General features: G+C 47.1%; 1 protein-coding gene across 1 annotated transcript in view; it reads left to right on the plus strand.

The window, feature by feature from the left end:
- The first annotated feature begins 1,002 nt into the window (after nt 1–1,002).
- The window catches only part of LOC119161428 (aromatic-L-amino-acid decarboxylase), a 152,015-nt gene continuing 131,050 nt past the window's right edge, over nt 1,003–21,967 (plus strand). The window contains exon 1 of the mRNA XM_037413883.2: nt 1,003–1,266. The gene's annotated coding sequence lies outside the window, so the exon portion shown is untranslated. The remainder of the gene's footprint in view (nt 1,267–21,967) is intronic.

The raw sequence follows: 21,967 nt of genomic DNA on the forward strand, positions 1-21,967 counted from the left end.
TCCTTTTCCCGCGATGGAAACCGAGTAGGCTGCACTTTAGAAAGCCAGCGCTTGCTTTCCCTTGAACGCCAGCCTCGCCGAAAGGTAGGCAAATGACGGCTCCGCATATTCTAGTTTTAACGTTGAGTGAAGCTGCGTTGCTTTCTCTGCCTCTCTCCTCTCCTTGGAATACAACTAACGCGTACAAATTTCCACCAAATGTAATCTCTCGTGCCAGACGTTTTCACCAGCATGAGCTGCAACTCGTATGCATTAGCTTGAATTTGCTTCGTTTGGTGATAATTTTCGTGCCAGTTAGCGTTCACTGTCTCTGGAACGTGGCGTACTCTAAGCAAAAGTAACATGAAGCATTCGAATGCTACCACAGTAAGATCAATGGGGCTTATATCTGGGACCGTGGAGAGTACCGGGACCGTAGATTGGTATAGTTTATCTCCTGTCTCTGCCGACTTCAATTGCATCTTCAATACTGAGAGGAGCTATATAGGAGAGAAAGCCTTGGTACACAAAAAAAACCTACTCGCAAGAAAATGCCGCTTACCTCATTCACACTCTCTCAGTAGAGGCATTACCGAGCTGGCCGAGGACGAATGTACCGTCCTGGGAAGAGAATATCAGAGAGGCATGCGCGTAATAACTGAATAAGTAGGCCAGACGAGACAATGCCCTTATGCATAACGTGTCAGCTGGGGCGATGAAAAAAGAAGACGCAACAAGCAAACAGCAACCAAAAAACAAAAGAGGACCTAAGTAGCGAGGTGAAAAGACCCCGCCATGAAACTAAAACGAAAGAGGGCAAGGCAAAAAAAAAACGACAGCCCACATACACCCACGCCCTCGCGTGCATTTATCCTCCCGAACCTTGGCTGCCTTCCGCTCGGGTCGTCACTTTTATTCACAAGAGCCACAAGAAAAGCGGCAAAGATTGAAGCGGTTAAAGAGAAGTCAATGTTGCCAACGTCACACGCCACTCGATGACGCGTGGTCCCCGGGGGGCCAATGGGGAAGCGACTCCTTGGGGGGCTAGTGTAGCCGAGTGGCAGTGCGACTCAGGCGCGAGAGAACGGTGAGGTTAAGGAGTGGCGGGGGAAGCAACCACCGGCATCGCCTTTTTCGGAAGGCTCACTCGGCTTCTCCCGACGTGGGACGCGGACCTGTTGCTCTCTCGGCCGGATCGGTCAGGCCAAACCCCGCTCGCTGTCAGAAGGGGGATCGCGGCGCACGAAGAAAGGACACAGGGGACGCCGCCTTGCGGAGGAGACCCAGGTAACATATCAACACTAGGAAACGAGGCCTCACAAGTTTTGCTGCTTGACTGTATCAGCTACTGTATCTGGGAACTCGCCGTTAACTTCATGCAAAATCTGTTGTCAAAGTGTAAATGCTTCAAACAGCCGAAAAAGTACACAAGCCAAAACGTTTTTTGCGCAATGTTCCCGGACTAGCTTTTACTGGGGATGTTAGAGTTCAAATGTGCCTAGTCGATATTTGGTTTTTGTACAGCACTCGGAAGGTCTGTTTAAGCAATTTATTATACTTGTTAAAAACACCGTAAAATGGTATTTTTAAGAGTGTTACACAAAATTCTAAATAAGAATACATGATTAACGTATGAGTGATATTGAGGAATAAATCTGAGCCTAAATGCCTTACCTCATTATCTAATCTTTCAGTGGAAGCTGGATAATATAAAGATATGAAATCAAATTGTCTACTTTTTTGCGCAACTTCTCATTTTGTGCGCACCTGTAGCGAACTACATCCTCTCAAGTTTACGCGGTTGGGGAGGAGGAGTGTTTATGTTAAAGAAGGAAAAGAAAAGAAAAGTGAACCCCGTAACTGTCTGCTTCAGGGAGCGACACCTCAACAGTAGCTCACATGGGATGGGGGCGAGGAGGGATTAAAAGAATAGGAATAAAGGTGTAGAGAGAGAGAAAGAGAGATGAGGTAAGCCAGCGAGCGACGACATATCGAGGGGATAGGAGAGATAGGAAAGATGGAAACACGGTCACAGGAGTCCGAGGATGGGGCACCACTTGTGATAGTTCTTGTCGGCGTCAGAAGATGGCGTAGAGCAAGTCCAGTCGGTCAGAGCTACACTGTCGTCGGAGGTCGGCGTCAGGATATGACGCAGGGCGAGCCCAGTTGGCCAGAGCTACGCTTACGTCGGAGATCCTGAGGGCACAACCAGTCCGCACGGAATCCAGCGAGCGATTTACTCAATTAAACCGACAATCAATAGGGTATTCATCTTCGTTCATCTCCATGTTAGGCATGGTGGTGCTGATTGAGGCGAGTATAGATAGAATATTGTTGATTAGAGTGTCTTGTTCTAACTAACATTTATTTAGCACAAAGATTCGCTGCGTTAAAGAACATTTCACGTAACAGGTTGTGTGCAGAGTACACTAACTAAAGGCATTTCACGTTTCGTGTCGCAATGCATTCTAGGGATTATTGCATGCAGCGCGTTGGCGCAGACAGACAGCGTCCAAATAGAAAGAGAGGAGGGAGGGGCAAAAATGTCGGGGAAGTTCACCAGACGTACGTCTGGTTTGTTACCCTGCACTATATAACGGCATGTAATAAAGGAATGAAGAAAGAAAATTAGTCGCGCACACGTTTGAAGGTTCACTACAAGTCTACGGGTGGTCGCACAGAGTTGTCGACCTCATGCGCACCAGCTGCGCCTTTATTGCCTTCATTGGCTTGACACACACGGCCATCGTACAACAACCTTGGCTTCCGAAAGTGGTCTACAGTCTTATAAATTTATTGCGATTCGGAGAAGACGGACCTGGATTATGTACGGACAATGTACTCAGAGGGCGTGTTTAGCGGTTACCTCGGAGTCACACGTAGGCGTGAAAGTCATTTCTATGGGGAAATAGTCATCAGCCCATCCTGAGTTCTATGCAGAACTAAGCTCTCAACCAACGGTACAATCTAACCCGCTTACAGTTTTTAACAGAATAATATATCAGTTATCAAGATAAGAAGCTGCTGCACCGTAAACTTTTTTATGTTTTCTATGGTGGAAGCCCGCTTACAGCAATGCCCGCATGCCACATCAGCAGTTATAAAAATAAATACTGGCTGTCGGGTGTTCATGCCGAAGGACAATAGAGCACAAAATTTTAGAACATAAACAGTAAAATAAGAAAATGAAGCCACTGAACGCCAACCTATAACATCCATGTCCCTTACCACGCCTTTGAATTTGCAATACGCTTCACCGTACAATGCTGAAGAATTGCGAAAAAAAGCTGCGTTTCTAAATTCACGATTGTGCGTGAGTGGCGATGGCTTCTGGTAATTCACTTTCGGCCATACAGTTTGAGTAAAAAGTTTAGGAGCTTTATCGTCCAAATGTTCAAATTTGGCCATATAGTGGTTTTTAAGGCTTATTGTGGTCTTGTGGCAGCGTCTGAAATTTTACGCATGTACGAAAAATCAGCAGCTTTGTTATCCTTATGAGTGGGGTCTATTGGCATATCTCATCCGATATTTTAGTTCGTTCATAGCACCTTTCCGTCGTTCTATTTTCTCTTCTTTCATGCAACCCGTTTGTAGTAATTGTCGGTTATAACAATAAAGTTTTCGTGGCAGTCAAGTATTGTTGTAAGTAGGTTTGACTGTATCTTGCTCACCCAGTCTTGCACCAGCTGATTCATTTTCATTCCAGCGAACTTCATTCCATCACCACACCCAACTGTTTGCCGGCAGCGGCTGCACTTTCAGACGGTACGTCGTCGGTTACGGTGCTTTTGGTTCGAGGCCTAGTCTCAACCGAAAGTTGAGGAAGCTGCGCACAGATGCCACTACCAAAACAGAGATTGCGCGTGCTTGGCACACCAGTGGCGAGGACGACTCGCTGAAGCATTGAAACACCTTTTTCATCTCGCTCTCCCGTACACGCTCCCGAGCATCTATAAAGAACCTTGTCAGATCGCGAGCATTAGTACACATCCAGATACAATGTAAGAGCAGATGTGGACTTTGGGAACAACAATAACTGGGCTGACAAAAATGACCGAGGAAGTAATCTGGCCTTAGCCACACAATGTAGCAGCACATCATCTGAAAGAGCCTTCCCAGTCCATCTAAGTCCGGGACTAGTTTTTGAAATCTCTTTTCGGAGCTTCGCAGTCAGAGTTGACAGAGGACAAAATGGGTCTAAATTGAGACAGTTCTTTTAGGCTCTGTGGTAAAATCTTTAAACGGCCCGGGAAGATAGGCGCTTCGTGACACGTTATGAAAATGACGCCTAAAAATAGTAGTTTCCTTGGATCTGGAACCGAGAGACGTTTTCAATGTCATATTTCACCAATGAGATACTTTTAATATTTATTATTATTATTATTATTATTATTATTATTATTATTATTATTATTATTATTATTATTATTATTATTATTATTATTATTATTATTATTATTATTATTGGTGGTGGTGGGGTGTTGTTGTATGCTCAATTGTTCTGCTCACACTAAACGTACTGCCACGCGAAGCCTTCATTCTCTCAGCTTTGCTTGCACAATCTCATGATAATTCAGTTATCCTACTACCTTTTCAGAGATTGTAACTCGCAATATGTCTTTCTCAACTTGAGTATGCGTCTGTCATCTAGAATGACATCGCTAAATCTGCCAGTGACGCCATCGAGCAAGTCCAGAAAAAAATCATGAGCGTTTACAACCATCGTTTTGCTACAAATAACTCTGCATCTCTTTCTAATACTGCCAGATTATTATCAATGACATCACATCACTGCCGACGAAATAGCGTTGACCTCGTATTTCTTTACAAACTAGTTCATGGTATGATATCCTGCCCTTTGCTTCTCAGTTGTGTAAAATTTCGGGTTCTGCGTAAGATAACCAGAGAGATTTCACCATTTCATACACTTGCCAAGTTCTCTCAACGCTCTACTTATCACAGACTACAAAGTCTATATAATGTTCACTTTCATGATTTTGATGTTTTTCACAGTTCACTGTCATTGTGTTTATTTCAGCTTTGCACTGTCATAAGATATAGTTGCACTTAATACCCATCATTTTTTACAGACCTTCCATGATTTTCGTCTCGTCTTACATTATTCCCAGTGTGCGCTGATTTCTTTTTGTCTGTGCGTTCTCGCTCTTTTCATTTATTTTCTTTCGTCTGTAGACTGTATTATATTGTTTATCTTTATTGTTTTATTTTTTGTGTGTGCCTGCACAAAAACCTGGGCACGTTAAATAAATCATTTATTGATGGAGTGATTGATCGATTGACTGATTGATTACTATTTTGCTTGTGTGTGCTTCCCATTCAGTTATGGCAGGGTGCCCGGCCACCGCTGAGAGACGGTGCTACATGTAGATATCCCGAAGTTCTGGAATGCACGTTTTAGTAAAATTTTATAAATGCATGACTATTGCACCAAATTTCACAATCCTTGAAGCTAAAATTTTCAGTACGTGAGGGAACGAAGCTTGGTGTATTGAAAGATTCAGAGGCGCTAAAGGAAAACAAACATCCATGAAATTACAAAAATTGTTCGTTTTTAGAGAAAGGAACCTTTCCTATTGTCATTCATTATATCGAAACTGAGATGCTACCTTCGAAACATTATAACAAATATTTATTTTATCAGTTTGCAACATGGTAACATATGTATAGGGTAGCAAGAAAGAAATGCGAATTTACAGTACAGCGTCTACATTCTACACTGCTTCGAAATTTTTTTCAAGCTGTTGCAGCCTCAATTGTAACAAGAATTCAATAGAGTCATACGCGATACAATAAAGAACAAATCTGGCATCTTTCATTACCACAAAGGTCGAAGCAAGATGGGAACAGCGTGCCGTGCTGATCGCGTTTCTTTCCATCTCCTCTGTACAAGTCATAATTCGGACGAATACTTAACAACACTGTGATGAGCAACAAATCCTTATGTAGCAGAAAACATGGACAAAAAACTCTGCTGTGAAAATGCATGCGGACGGCCAGGGGTGCATACCACTTGAGTGAAAAAATAAGTACTAGCATCTTTTACCAACTGTTCAGTAGGAATTGAATTTGTTATTGAACTCAGCATCACAGCCTTCGGAATGGTACGCAAAAGTGTGTTAAAAATTGCTAGGTGGAACACGATCTGCTAGGTGGAACACGATCGAAGCCACGCAGGCAGCTGTGCCCATTCGGTGGCATGGTGCCTCGAACAGGAAGTCGATGCAGACTGCGGCGTAGAACACGATTTTAAAGACGATAGTCGTTCTTGGGGACCTTCAACGGAAAAATTTTGGCCTTTCTGTCTGTCTGTATATTTGTCTGTTTGTCCACTTTTAACGATACCTCAAACGGCCAATCTCATCCGCAGCGCCCACCAATATTGCTCAAGCTTTAGCGTTCATACTTGTTCGATTGTCAAATCAAAAACAATTGTTGCGCATATCTGAGGTACCATAACAACACGTCGATGCTTTTTATGTGTGCCTGTATGCTAGGAAAGGCACACACAAGTAATTCTAAGAAACGTAGCGTTGAACACTCTGTGCTGGCAGTACGACGGGATGATCGAAAAGGCCAGTGTTACCAAAGCTTTGCTAAAACGGGATGGTGATGGCACCTGTCCGTTGCTTTGCGTTCTACACCTTATCGCCCCCGAGAATGGCACACACCTTTCTCCGCAGGCGCACATGCCTTACTTCGTTTTCGAAGATAAATACCAGATGGCGCTCGTGTATAACGTGCTGGTTCGGTTCGGATTGTCACGGTGGATGGACGTGTTTTTTGAGCGCTCCCGATCGACTGCGCAGATAAGTTGTTTTGCATGTTTTGAGGTTGTCGTTATAATTATAGGGCAGCAGTTAAAATCACCGTAGCACTTATTTTATTGTACGGCTTTTTCGGGGGTCAGTCACCAGGCATTTATTAGTTTGTGTGTGTGTGTGTGTGTGTGTGTTTGATTTTTTCGTTTTTTGTTGTTCTTTTTTTGCCACCCCGTGGGGGATGTGCACGTACGTTGAACACGCAAATTTTTGTAGTAGAGCTTAGACTTTCACTTTTTCGTAAGGTAGGGCTCGAGTTTCGTAATTATCGAGTGACACAAGTCATAGGGACAATTGGTGTCGGAAATACATGGCTAAAAAGACTGTACAGTGTTCAGGATGTGGGCTTGGTTTGAAAGTGGACCCAAGTGTAGAAGCGGAAGGAGAAGAGACTGACGCAACGTGTAGACAATGTGAGGTCGAAGAAAAAATGGAGAAAATGATGGTTACCCAGAGTGATTTGCTGATGAGGATCACCGAGCTTGAGACTGCGTTGGCGACAGAGCAAGAGAAAACGAGGGCTATGGGAAAAAGGCTGAAGTCCGCCGAGGAAGCGCTAGCCAAAGTGAACAGAGGAGCGGCCTACGGAGAGAACAGTAGGGAACCGGCAACCAGAACGGCGGAGAAGAAAGCGCAAGCAAGTTTGGAAAAAACAGGTTCAGCCGGTTCAATTGTCGCAAGGCCCAGCTTCAGCGAAGTAGTGGTGGGACTGGGAGGGCACAAAGCAGCCGCCGTCACAGGTGCAAGTAACCCCCAGGTGCAGGACGCTCCAGCTGAAAAGTCACAGCATGTGATAATCGCCCGGGACTCGAATTTAAATTGGTGCACAGAAGCCATCAAAGAGAGGGTAAGAGGTGACAAGAGGGTTGCAGTAGGGGCGTTCCCAGGACACAAGATGGAAGCAGACATGAGGCAAGCGAGCGCGAAACTTAAAACTACAGCTGATAGACGAAACCTCGTGCTAACTTCAGGCGGTTTAAACTATGCCTTAAATGAAGATACAGCAGGACTAGCAACTACACTGGCAAAAGGCGTCGATGACATGAGCGCCACTTCGCGTCAGGTACAGGTAGCGATATGCACGATACTGGAGGTACCGGTGCGTGATAGCTACCTGAAAAGAGCGGTTGTCAACGCAAACCAAGAGATATGGAGGATGAGTCGAGAGAAAGGCTTTCAAGTGGTGGAAATAAACAGAGAGCTGCATATGGGGTGGTTTTCAACGAGACAGAATTCACTTCGATGGGCGGCTAGGTCATGAGGTGGGTTGGCGACTTGCAGGACGCGCAGTAGTTTTTCTGGGGGGGGCAAGCAGGCCCTTCGTGGTGCAGGATAGCTAGTAACGAGGAAAACAACCAGGGAGACCCTTTGACAGGTGGTATGGACAGATACGATTCCAAAGTGGCACCAGTATATAAGATAGGTAGAGTCCGGGGCAAAAATAGGCGGAGCCACGAGCGCCGAGTCAATTCAGACTTAAGGTATATTAACATCCAAGGTGGTAGGAACAGGCTGAAGTGGGAAGAGATAGAAGAACAGCTAAGGGAGGAGAGGCCGATGGTATACGGTTTTGTAGAAACACATCTCAGGGACATGGAACAACCTCCTAACAATGCGGACTACGCGTGGGAATATTCCAATAGAACAGAAGGCAGCAGAAAGGGGGGTGGTATTGGGGCATTCATTCATAAATGTACAGACTGGCAAAGGGTCAAGCAGGAGTGCAAGGAACATTTATGTCTAAAAGGGAAAGTGGCAGGACAAACGACACTCCTTGGTTTCGTGTATTTGTGGACGGGAACAAAGGCCAGAGATAAAAACCAGGCAATGGTGGAGTGTATATCAAAGGAAATTCAGGAGTTAGGAGAATAGTGTGAGATAAGTATACTAGGAGATATGAATTCGCACATAGAAGATATAGATGGGTATACCGACCCGACAGGCAAAATGATCATGGATATGTGTGAAAGGCTTGATTTGATCATTTCGAACAGTACCGAGAAGTGTGAAGGGCACATAACATGGGAAATAGGAAGGCTGCAGTCGACAATAGATTACGCATTGATGTCACATAGGATGTACGATAAGCTCAGGGGAATGGACATAGATGAAGGTGGCTCCAGAAGTCTGGGTAGTGATCAAAAACGTATCAAGCTAAGTTTTTGAAGAACAGTGAAAGTGGGAAGGAGACAAGATGAGCAACTACAGGAAAATTTTTATTCAGAAAGGCAAATTGAATTAGCCACTAAACAAATTGAAAAAGTAATCACTGAGGATAATAAAACAGTGTGGACATGCACAAATATAATTAGAGTGTTTGAGCTAAAGCTTGCTAAGGCGCGTGAGAAGTCACCCCGGGAAAAAAGACACAAGCCCGAAAGTTGGTGGGATGGGAAAGTTAAGAGAGCCATAGCAAAACGTCAGGAAGCCTCTAGGGAACACAGCTATGCTAAGCAGCGGGGTGAACCGACAGATGATGTTGAAAGAAAATGGGAAATCTTTCTAAGCTGTAAAAGGGATGCATCCCTTCTGATCAATGAAAAGATTAGAAAAAAGGGAGCTCGGTGTCTGGCAGAAGTACTTAAAAAAATAGAAAGGCAGCTGCGAAATTTTGGAACCATCTAAACTCCCTAAGAAATGAGACGAGCCTAGAGCAGAGGTTTATAACTACAGCTCAAGGTGCTAGGCTTGAAGGGGACGAAGCTATTGAATATATAAGAAATATGGTGACAGAAAAACTTCAACAAAGAAGTGCTTTATGCACCACAATAGACAAGGTAGAATCAAGTGGCGCTATGGCTCCATTTTCACAACAAGAGTGGGAAAGGGCTGAGAAAAGGGTCCCTAGTTGTACATCAACATGCCCAGATGGCATTCTAATTATGCTGATAAAGACATTAGGTCTGAAGTCTAAGCAGGCTTTGAGAGAGGCAGTGAGCAAAATAATAATCGATGGAGAAGTTCCCGATGGATGGAAGCTTAGCAGGATGAGCATGATCTATAGAGGAAAGGGGGACAAAGCTGACATAAACAACTACCGTCCTATAACAGTGACATGAGTGGTCTACAGGCTGGCGATGCAGATTATAAAGGAAAGACTGCAGGCATGGATTGAAGATGGGGCGGTGCTGCGCTAGGGGAACTGCAGAATGGTTATCGGAAACACAGGAGGTTGGAAGAAAATCTGTTCTCCCTGACGCAGTGCATCGACATAGCAGAAAAGAAACACAGGCCCCTGTGGCTAGTATTTTTGGATATCAAGGGAGCGTACGATAGCGTGGTTCAAGAGGAATTGTGGGGAATGCTGGACGCACTAGGCGTGGAGGATGTAGTCACTAATCTTTTAAAGTATATCTATAAAGGTAACAAGTGAGGTCGAGATCGGAGGCTGTCGTGCAAGACGCTCTTCTTTGCTATAGAAAGATACGCGTAGCCCCAAAACTGGTATTACTGAGACGCCGTATTATTTGTCAAATCGAATTGATCATCCTTTTAAACTGAGGGAATGCCGTCCCAGGACTGGAATTTTTGCAAATTCTTTTTTTTTTGTCAGAACAATACATGAGTGGAATGGGCTCACAAGTGTACAAGTGTCTGCTGTAAATAAAAATTTGTTTTTTTTTTCGAATCTGTAACCCCCCTGCTATAACGCCTTCGGGCGCTGCAGGTATACTTCGAATAAATAAATAAATAAATAAATAAATAAATAAATAAAGGTCATTATCAAGAGGGAAAAACAGGTATCCAAGCCTGCAGAGGTAAAACGGGGGCTTAGGCAGGGGTGTACCCTGTCACCCTTATTATTCATGATGTACCTACAAGGATTACAAGCCAAATTAGAAGGAAGTGGACTGGGCTTCAACCTCTCTTTCGTCAAACAAAGAAAACTCATTGAACAGGCACTACCAGCATTGATGTACGCAGATGATATAGTGCTAATGCCTGACAACAAGGAAGATTTGCAGCGATTGATGGACATCTGCGGTAATGAGGGAGATAGGTTAGATTTCAGATTCAGTAAGAAAAAAATCAGCAATCATGATTTTTAATAACAATGAAGGTAGCGAGCTTAGAATACAGGAGGTCACGCTAGAGATTACAGATAAATACAAATATCTAGGCGTAAGTATAAGTAATGGGGCTGAGTACCTAAGGAAACACTAAATATAGGTGTCGACTAAAGGTAACAGGAATGCAGCGGTAATAAAAAACAGGGCACTGTCGAATTACAATAGGTATGATGTTGTGAGAGGAATATGGAAAGGGGTCATGGTTCCTGGTTTGACGTTCGGCAGTGTGGTCTTGTGCATGAGATCAGAACTTCAAGCAAGATTAGAAATTAAGCAACGTGGAATAGGTAGGCTTGCCTTAGGAGCTCACGGGAATACACCGAATCAAGGAGTAGAAGGTGATATGGGATAGACATCATTTGAGGGCAAAAAAGCTAGCAGCAAGATAAAATTTGAGAAGCGATTGAGAGAAATGGGGGAGGAGCGTTGGGCTAGGAAGGTATTCAGCTACTTGAACATGAAGAATGTCGATACAAAATGGCGGAAGCGAACAAAAAAATTGACTGGTAAATACTTGGAAAACAGCACGGGGCCCAATCAAAAAGAATTTTCGGTTAAGAAGAAGGTGAAGGAAGCTGAGACCGATATGTGGAGAATTGACATGATTAAGAACTCGGCACTAGAAATCTATCGAACTTTTAAGCAGGAAATTGCCAAGAAAAGGGTCTATGAAAATACTCGGGGTAGTTTCCTACTGTTTGAGGCCAGAACGGGAGTGTTGCGAACCAAGACATATCGGGCCAAATACAAAGGAGCAGACACGGTATGCAGTGCGTGTGGAGAGGAAGAAGAAACTGCCGAACACTTGATAGTGTTCTGTAAAGGGCTTCACCTTATAGTTCAAGATGATGGTGCAGAGTTTTTCAAAGCACTGGGGCTTAGAGACAGTGAGGGCAAAATAGACTTTAAGCGGGTAGAATTAACTAGAAGGAGGTTGTCTGAATGGTGGCTAAAGTCAAGGCACGAGCGAAAATTAAACCCTTCACTGCAGAAGTGCGAATCCTCAACCTCACTATTTAAGGGAAAAAAATAAATCTAGTTTTTGGTTCATTGAGTATTACGGCTTGGTGGTGCTAGCCGCCGCCCGATCTAAAGGGTACAGCCATATCCATCCATCCATCCATCCTAGATGCGTTCGTTCGCTTTCGCTGCTCACTCGAAACACTCCAACGCAGCGCCTCCAGAAAACCATTTACCGATTTTCTTGCGCAGAACATCAAATAGATGTTTTGTTCACTCTTTCCAGATGCAAGACTATCGTCTTTCGACGACAATTTCAGTGTAACATGCAGATCCGGGGCCAATTTTTTTTGTGAGAATCAAGTTTTTGCAATCTGCCTATTTCGTCGTTCTCAGTGACCATTAGATATTTATCCTGCCCATTACGTTAACCGTGCACATCCACGTTTTTTATCTTATTGTCTGCAATGACATCGGCTACCCGTGTTTCATTTCTGATCCACCGTGACTTCTTGCAATCTTCTGACGTTTCCCCTATAATTTTTTTCTTCTATCACACGCTTCGGAGTTTTTAATTTCTGAGGAGGCCAGCTGCTTTATGGAGCGACACACATGCGTGCTCGTCTGCTCTTCCCAGCACGCCAGTATTGTGAAACCAACGTGGCGGCCAGCAGCCCCAACTTTAATTCCGAGAATGCAGTGATCGCTGCCAAGATCTATGCCCTGAAAAAGGGTTTATTGGCGACTGTTGTGACGGTGGTCCTACGATGAAACACGATCGGGAAAGAGCAACGGTCAAGCAGATGCCGGCGATGATCAGCACGAGCCGAGCGAGCCAAGCCCAGGACCCAGTACCCAAGCGGAGGCGATGTTGCTTGCCACCGATGCGTTTTCTTCTTCACAATTTTTCCCCGCCGAAAAAGAGCCATCCTGGCGACCTAAGAGTCTGTAGGCAGAGGGCTATAATATGGCTTAAGGCGGGCGACGTGGACTATGTCACGTCCACGCCGGCGCATGTCGTCAGATGGGGAAAGTGGCTCAATGAGAAAATTCACTGGTGAGGTTTGCTCCAAAACGCGGTAAGGACCCTCGAACTTCGGGACTAGTTTTGACGAAAGGCCAGGGGTTTGGTAAGGAACAGCCAGCCATACAAACGATCCCGGGAAATAGCTGTGGCTTCGTGAAGAGCCGGTGTCGTTTTCTTTCTGGCGCTGCTGTTCTTGTGACGTAAAGGTGCGTGCGAGTTCACGGCACTCTTCCGCTTGTCGGGCAGCTTCGGACACAGATGGGCATTCGGATGCGTCAGGACGGTATGGAAGGAGAGTGTCGATGGTGTGAGATGGTTCGCGTCCATAAAGGAGAAAGAAAGGTGAAAATCCAGTGGTGGACTGTGCCGCGGTGTTGTATGCGAACGTGATGAATGGAAGAATGCGATCCCAGTTAGTATGATCAGATGTCACATACATTGTGAGCATATCGCCGAGTGTGCGGTTAAATCTCTCCGTGAGCCCGTTAGTCTGCGGATGGTATGCCGTGGTCTTGCGATGAACAACATGGCATTCAGAAAGCAGAGCCGTGACGACTTCTGATAGGAAGGCTCGTCCTCGGTCACTTAGTAGTTCTCGAGGAGTACCATGTCGTAGTATGAATCGATGGAGGACGAAGGACGCTACGTCCCGCGCAGTGGCACTTGGAAGGGCGGCGGTCTCAGCGTAGCGTGTTAAATAATCCACAGCGACTATGATCCACCGATTTTCATCTGATGTTGTCGGTAGAGGGCCATAGAGATCAATTCCGATTCGATCGAAAGGTTTGGCAGGGCACGGAAGCGGTTGAAGTGCACCGGACGAGGGAAAAGGCAGTGATTTGCGGCGTGGACAGTCAGGGCAGCCCATAACGAATTTTCGAACAAAATTATACATTCCGCGCCAGTAAAAGCGACGGCGAATGCGTTCGTAAGTTTTGAAAACTCCAGCATGGCCACATTGGGGATCGTCGTGAAAGGTGGTGCATATTTGTGATCGCAAGCTGCGGGGGACAACCAAGAGCCACTTACGACCTTCAGGGGCGTAGTTGCGTCGGTGTATCAGGCGATCACGAATGGCAAAATGAGCAGCTTGACGTCGGAGAGATCGTGATACCGCAGTGGTTGACAATCCAGAGAGACAGTCAAAAAATGAAGCGATCCATGGGTCCTTGTGTTGTTCACTGGCAAACGAGTCGAGGTCGAGAGATGCGACGGAGTTGGTACCAGTGGTTCCGCAGGCCAAGTTGGGAGGTAAAGGCGAACGGGACAGGGCGTCGGCGTCAGAATTCTTGCGTCCGCTGCGATAGATCACGCGAATGTCATACTCCTGGATTTGCAGTGCCCACCGAGCTAGGCGGCCAGAAGGATCTTTCAATGTGGCGAGCCAACAAAGTGCATGGTGGTCCGTTACCAGGTCGAATGGGCGACCGTACAAATAAGGGCGGAACTTGCGAAGCGCCCACACTAGCGCTAAGCACTCTTTTTCAGTGACGCTGTAATTGGCCTCAGCTTTAGTGAGCATGCGACTCGCATAAGCGACGACGTATTCGGAGTAGCCCGGCTTGCGCTGGGCGAGGACAGCGCCAAGACCAACCCCGCTAGCGTCTGTGTGAACTTCCGTTGCAGCTGTTGGGTCGAAATGCCGTAGAATGGGAGGAGATGTTAGCAGACTACGGAGCGTGGCGAACGCGACGTCGCAGTGAGGAGACCAGAATGAAAGGTCTGCGTCACCGCGTAGGAGGTTGGTCAGTGGTGACATGATCGACGCAAAATTTCGAACGAAGCGCCGGAAGTACGAGCATAGTCCGATGAAACTGCGTAATTCCTTCAGTGTAGTAGGTTTCGGGAACTCGGCGACTGCTCGCAGTTTTGCAGAGTCTGGTAGAACACCATGCTTGGACACGATGTGCCCTAAGATGGACAGCTCTCGTGCAGCGAAGCGGCACTTTTTGAGGTTCAGTTGGAGCCCAGCGTTGGTTAAACACGTCAGAACCTGTTGGAGCCGAAGCAGATGTGTAGGAAAATCGGGAGAGAAAACGACAATGTCGTCGAGGTAGCATAGACACACAGACCACTTCAGTGCACGCAGTGTGTTGTCCATGAGTCGTTCAAACGTGGCAGGGGCATTACAAAGCCCAAATGGCATTACGTTAAATTCATACAGGCCATCTGGTGTAATGAACGCAGTTTTCTGGCGATCAGCTTCTGCCATAAGAACCTGCCAGTATCCAGATAGTAAGTCTAAGGAGGAGAAGAATTCGGCTCCTTGGAGGCTGTCAAGGGCGTCGTCAATGCGCGGTAATGGATAGACGTCTTTCCGCGTGACCTTGTTTAATCGCCGGTAGTCGACGCAAAATCGAATTGATCCATCCTTCTTTCGAACTAGAACGACAGGAGATGCCCAAGGACTGTGCGATGGTTGAATAACGCGACGACGTAGCATCTCTCCGACCTGGTCGTTGATGACGTGACGTTCTGCAGCAGAGACACGGTACGGTCTTTGACGCAATGGCTGGTGCGAACCGGTGTCAGTGTAGTGGTGCACTGCCGAAGTACGACCCAATTGCGGCTGAGAAACGTCTAATGAATTCGCGAAGTGCTGGAGGAGATTAAGAAGCTCGGCGCGTTCTTGAGCAGTTAAGGTGTCGGCGATGGAACTCGAGAAGGTGTCACTCGACGAGCATTCCAGTGGGGAAAGGGCATGAGGTTCGGTAGAGGCGCTACTGCACGATTCGTCTGGCATGTTAAGGAATAAAGAAGAATCAAGGTAATCCACTCGACCGAGACATTCGCCTGCAAGTAGCGTAAGCGGTGCAGAAAGGGGGTTGTGGACGAAAATATTGCTTCGGCCAGCAGTGACGTCAAGTGTAGCAAAAGGCAAAGAAACGGCTCTGCGGCTCATGAAAATGTCGGAAGGTGTACATTACCGTAGCATCGTTATAGTCATCGCAGCAAACCGGGACAACGGCAAGAGAGGCTGGCGGAATTTCAGTGTCCTCACGCACGACAAGTTTTGGCGACCGTTCAAGGGTTTCGTTCAAAGGTTCGTCACACAGGTGAGAAAATTGAACTTCAGCGCGTGCGCAGTCGATGATGGCATGATGATTTGACAGAAAGTCCCACCCGAGTATAACGTCATGCGAGCACACCGAAAGGACGATGAACTTGACAACGTACATAGAGCCTTGGATGAATATGCGGGCCGTACAGGTGCCGAGAGGTCGAACTGGTTGTGCGCTAGCTGTACGAAGCGATAGTCCAGAGAGCGGCGTGGTCACTTTGCGTAGGGAGTGGCAGAGCTGGGCGGCTATAACAGAAACGGCAGCACCTGTGTCGACGAGGGCAAAGGTAGAAACACCATCGACAGATATGGCGACGACGTTAGCTGGTGAAGTGCGAGGACTTGAGCATTTCGACGACGGCGCAGTTCTTGCCTCTGGAACTGCGGCGTTCAGTTTTCCCGGTTGGAGGAAGCGGGTCTAGGACGCATTGGGGACAGTGATGGCCTGCGAGGAGAAGGGGAGCGGGGAGAGTGAGTCTGAGGTGAGGGCTGGGGTGACCGAGACTCAGGAAGGTTAGTGTATCCATACTGTGGTGAGGGATAGAAAGCAGGTATGTGCATGGGCTATGGGTCATACGGTAACGGCCGAGTAGCGTCGTGGAGTGGTTGGAGGCGACGGCGACAATATCGTGCCATGTGTCCTGGAGTACCGCAGGCGTAGCAGATCGGTCGTTTGTCAGGAGTGTGCCAGGAACTCTCGTGGTGCGGCCCAAGGTGTCGAAAAAGGGGCGGAGTGGGGAGCAACTGAAAACATGGGTGGCAAATGCTGCTGGCGGGGTCTGCTGCGTACCACCTGGGCATACGTAAGAGGCGCGGCCACGGGCTGCATAGCCGGCGCATGGGCTACAGGCATGACCACAGGCTGCTGGTGGGCAGCGACGGGAACAGCCTGAGCTACCTCTTCGGCAATAACGTCGCGGAGTGGTGAGGGCAGACGAGAGGACGGCAGCTGCTGCATGAAGGGAATCAATGACAGTTGCCGAGCTACTTCTTCACGCAAGAAGTCTTTAATCTCTTGCAGGGTTGGTGAGTGGTCGGGAACGGAAGTGAGACTGGAGAGTGAGTCGGCGTGTGAGGAAAAGGCCGAGTCAGGGCGCGCTGCTTGCTCAACTCGTCGAAACTTTGACACAAAGGGACAAGTTCCGCAACGGCGGGAGGATTACGGGCCAGGAGCAGCTGATATGCACCGTCATTTATCCCTTTGAGAATGTGTTGAATCTTTTCCGACTCGGGCATGGTGGTGTTCACACGGTTGCAAAGACCAATAATGTCTTCGATGTAGCTGGTGAAAGATTCCGTTGGCTTTTGTGCGCGAGTCCGCAAGCGTTGTTCGGCTCTGGACTTGTGTACAGCGGGTCGGCCAAAAACGTCAGCAAACAACGTTTTAAAGATGAACCACGTCGTAATGTTGTTTTTGTGGTTGTTATACCACATTTCGGCCACGTCGGTGAGGTAAAAGATGACGTTAATCAATTTGTCCGCGTCATCCCACTTGTTGTTTGCGCTCACCAGTTCGTAGTTAGCGAACCAGTCTTCCACGTCGGTCTCGTCAGCTCCGCTAAAGACCTTGGGCTCTCGCAAACGAAGAACGCCGGGGTTGGTGGGGGATGGAGTGGAAGAGCCAGGTTGCGCGTTGGTGGTAGCCATGATGGGAGGTAGCGTTCGGTTGCGCAGCTCCAGGTTTAGGCGACGGCGAATGGCAGCACCCAGGTTCAGGCGACGGGGAATGTCAGCACCCTCCACCTATTGAAAAAGGGTTTATTGGCTACTGTTGCGACGGTGGTCCAACGATGAAACACGATCGGGAAACAGCAACGGTCAAGCATATGCCGGCGATGATCAGCACGAGCCGAGCGAGCCAAGCCCAGGACCCAGTACCCAAGCGGAGGCGATGTTGCTTGCCACCGATGCGTTTTCTTCTTCACAGCCCGAGTTGTACCAGCCCCAGTTCCAAATGCCCTGGACGAAAGTGAGGTCTGGTGTGGTGTTACGATATGTGGAAGTACCGGTACTAGGTACTAGGTACAGGTACTAGATACTAGGTATACAGGTACTAGGTGGAGTTTCCGGGTCTGCGATGAGAGTGAGGTCGAGATCGGAGGCTGTCGTGCAAGACGCTCTTCTTTGCTATAGAGGGATACGCGTAGCCCCAAAACTGGTGTGGGGCGCTAAAATAGCCACCTATAATTAGGGGACTATCTTTAGCGATGTTCGCGATTTTGCCGAGTATGCGTCTGAAATCTTGCCTTGTGAGCTTTGCTGTACAAATTAGTGAGAAAAGTGTTTTGCATATTCCCAACGTGGTCGTTAGGTATAGTCTCGATCGTGAGGTGTTCTGGATAGCAGGCTATGTGGTGGATTTTATGGGGAATGTAGGGTATCTTTTTGCCAATCAGAATAGCGACGCCTCAGCCCTGCTTGTTTCTAGTGGGTTCCGGCCTTATAGCCCGTAAGGGTAGGTTTCCTTGGAATTGCTTCTTGTAGAAAAGTGACGTGTTGTTTCTCGGTTTCCCGATGTGCTGTTACTTCATCTTTTCCATAACCGGTACTTCCATGCTGTTCATACAGATTTGCATTTTTATACTTGCCTGTTAAACTTGCCAATCATCTCTTTCATTGACATCATGCTCTCGTTCATTAGCTTCATATTATCTCCCATGACGTCCATGGAGTCCTAAGTGTCTTATCGCACGGCCATTCATGGTTGCGTCACAGCTCACTTCTTAGGAGCTGGGAATTCTTCGCGTTGTTCTCACTCTCTCGAAATCTGAAGTGGTAGGGAAGTTTCGATACTGGTTGGTGGTTCTGGAGTGCGCGTTGGCGTATAATGCTGCTTGTTTTACACGAACTCCTGTTCTAACATAGCTATCTGTTTTTTATCAGTGTTGCAGAACTCACGTTTTTCCTTCGGCGTAGTCGTCATGGCGCCTCTGACTTTATCCGCCCACGTGCCGTTGCCTTCGTTGTTCTTTCCCGCTAAACGCCCCTGTGATCCTCATTGACTCCTGCTGGTGGTCGATGTTCTCTAAGGCGTGCGGCTCTGCCATCGGGAACGGGAGTGGCCGCGTGTCGTCGTCTTCGACGTAGATCAGCCTCGTTCCATCTGTTAATTTTGTTTCTCCAGCTGTGCCTGATCTTGTTGCTCCAATCACGCTCGTTGTCGTGGTACGCGCACATACGGGGTGAGATAGCGTTTGGAACACACCTTGTCCGCCATCCCGTGCAAGCTTCCGCACAGCTTGCGTTGCGGATTGCACACACGGCATAAGGCTGGGTTGGAAATTTCGCAGCTTCTGCATTCAGTTGAACCCGGGTCGGCGCAAACGTACGCACAACGGCCCAGTTTCCCGCATACATAGCATATATGTCCACTTGTCTGCGTTATATTTATAAGTATCAGGGTACCAAAGTGGGTCGGTATCTGACGAAGTTCGGGAAGGGAAGTTCATCAAACACAACAATCACTGATATTGAGTTCTTTATTGTTTTCGCCGCCAGTGCCAAAGTGGTTGTGGTCGTCACGATGTTTCTTTCAATCGTCCGATGATCGTCAGCAGTGTAGATCTGTTGAATGACCCGTTGCAGGTGTCGCTTGCAGCAGCTTCGTAAGTGCTCACTTCGTACTCTTCCGCCTATTTGGATAGCCCCTACGCCTGCGTACTTATGTGCATTTTCTTTAAACCGCGTGCTCGCCACCTTGATATCCGGCATAACGTTGGGACAAATATAGACCTCCGTGGTCTGATCTAGACGAAGATTTGCTGCTGTTACATGGGCTTTGCTCACAAAGATAGGTCCAACCTTTTGCATGTTCAAGCCACCCTTTGGGTGAAATGCTATTTTTGTTGTTGTCTTCAGGTAAGGGTGGCATGCGTGGGGCTGTGATCACATGATTTATGACGTTCGAAGGCGTTCGAGAGGAGCTAACATGCGCGCTGCTTGGATGGTTTTCGTGCTGTGAAGGTTGCCCAGTTGTTTCGGCACGTTCCTTCTACGTCTTTCGGCTAATCCCCATTTTTCAACCTGTCTTGTCCGCTACGAAACTTGCGTCTTCATATGCTGCGTTCATCAGATGTGACTGAAGCACCCAGCGTTGTTTGTAGATCCTTCGCAGATCTGCCCATCACTTAGGTAGTAGACGCTATTCGCGTTTTGCGCATGGCAAAAAGGGCTGGTAGACGCCTCGACGAGTTAGGCACACTAAGAGCGAGGCCGATAGCTTGCCGCCAACGAGACGTGAACGCAAAAGTCCGGATAAAATGCGTAATTGTTGACCCACCAGGATGCATTTGGCGTCCGGACAATCCTGGCAACTTCAGACACTCGCTTTCACTCTTTTTAGACCGATCAAAGAGAAATAACCAACCAAAACAATTTGAAATGCGGTAGAGAGCGCCATGGTTTGTCGTATTGACGGTTCCCAGCGTGTTGTTTTCTTGAATGAGTTCCGTTTTTTTTTTTTGGCGACTTATACATACGACTGCTCCTCGCAAACATAACTTCTTTTCTTATGCACGCTGAACTGCGTACAATGCTCCATTGTCGCAGACAGTACTAAATATTAATATCCAGGCAATAGCATCACTGGACTCAACTGTTGCTTTGAAAAAGTAGATCCTTACGAACGCACAAACGAAAAATGAAGTTCAGCTCTTGCTTGAAGATTCAATCTGGGGCGACCGTGTGTCATACAGTAGCGCTTCTGCAGAGCTACGCTGGCAGCTTCAGACACATCCCGTGAAACCGCACAACACTGCGGTGTTTCAGAGGCCCACGCCGCGTCCGCAAACAACGGATCGCCACAAAAGAAGTCGAGCATGGAGCAGGACCCACTGAAGCAGCAAGCGAACGCCGGAAGCGAATCACACGATAGACCACTGAATGCGGTGCGACGTGAAAAATAATAATATAGTTTTCGGGGTGTACATTTGGTGTGCCGAAAACGACGCACGTAAGCCTATAGAAAACCAGGCGTTCCGGCGGCGCTGTTCTCCCCTTTGTTCTGCTTGAGAAAGGGTGGGGAGTAGCAATAACGAGACGCTATTATTGCGCGTTCGTCGTCAGCACCACGGTATGTGTTGCAGCACACTTTGTATGATGGCCGTGCACAGTAACGTTGAAGTTATGAATGGTATATACTGAAAGGAGGCAGTAAAGTGAATGCTGTAAAAATGGGACCTATTGAAAGCCTATTGAAACCTTACTGGTAAACCCGGGTGGTAATCTAATTAACTTGGCGTCTCTCATAATGATATAGTGGTTTTGGGACGTTAAACCCCACATATCAATCAAATCTAATTAACTTAAAGGAGCACTGACACGAAATTCTGAAGGATCGATAAGTAGAGATCGATTTGTGTTGGCACGCACGCGTCAGCTACAAAATTTAAACGGCAAATACAGCCTAGAACATGTAATTTTAGATTGTGAACGTGCAAATGTATAGAGTGCGTGCTCTCACGTCCCCGCGGGTTTCCGACCGCGATGCCCAAGCCAGTTTGTGTGGTCTCGCTATCAGCTGTATATACATTCAAGCCCCCCCTGTAGAAACCTACTTTTCTCGTTTCCCTATATTAAACTGAAACTGTGAATGCGTGCTATAAAAGTGGCTTCAAATAATTGTTCGGTTCAAGCCGGAGAAAATAACGTTTACACCCGCCATAAGTGCATCGTTAGCTACTTAGTGCAACATGAAAAACAATGTAACGAATTTTCGTATGTGTACTGCTTTCAAGCTGTCTTTGTAAACTTGGTACAAACATGGTACAAAAGCACGTTAAAATTTTCATCTTACAGAAAGGATCCTTGTATGGGATGGAGTCATCCACCCAGTGCCAAGGCGGCGGTTGAATTTCGTTTCATCCTCGCGATTAACTTTCGCTGGTATCTCAATGCCGAGTAGGTCAGCATCACCTCTCACTGCTCGTATGCTAAGTTTTGGATAGAGAGGTTGCTAGGTCTGCCACGGTGGATCAGTGGTTGCGGTGCTCGGCTGCTGGCCCGAAGGTCGCGGGTTTGATTCTGGCCGCAG

The sequence above is a fragment of the Rhipicephalus microplus genome, chromosome X (genome assembly GCF_043290135.1).
Source record: "Rhipicephalus microplus isolate Deutch F79 chromosome X, USDA_Rmic, whole genome shotgun sequence".
NCBI classification, from domain to species: domain Eukaryota; kingdom Metazoa; phylum Arthropoda; class Arachnida; order Ixodida; family Ixodidae; genus Rhipicephalus; species Rhipicephalus microplus.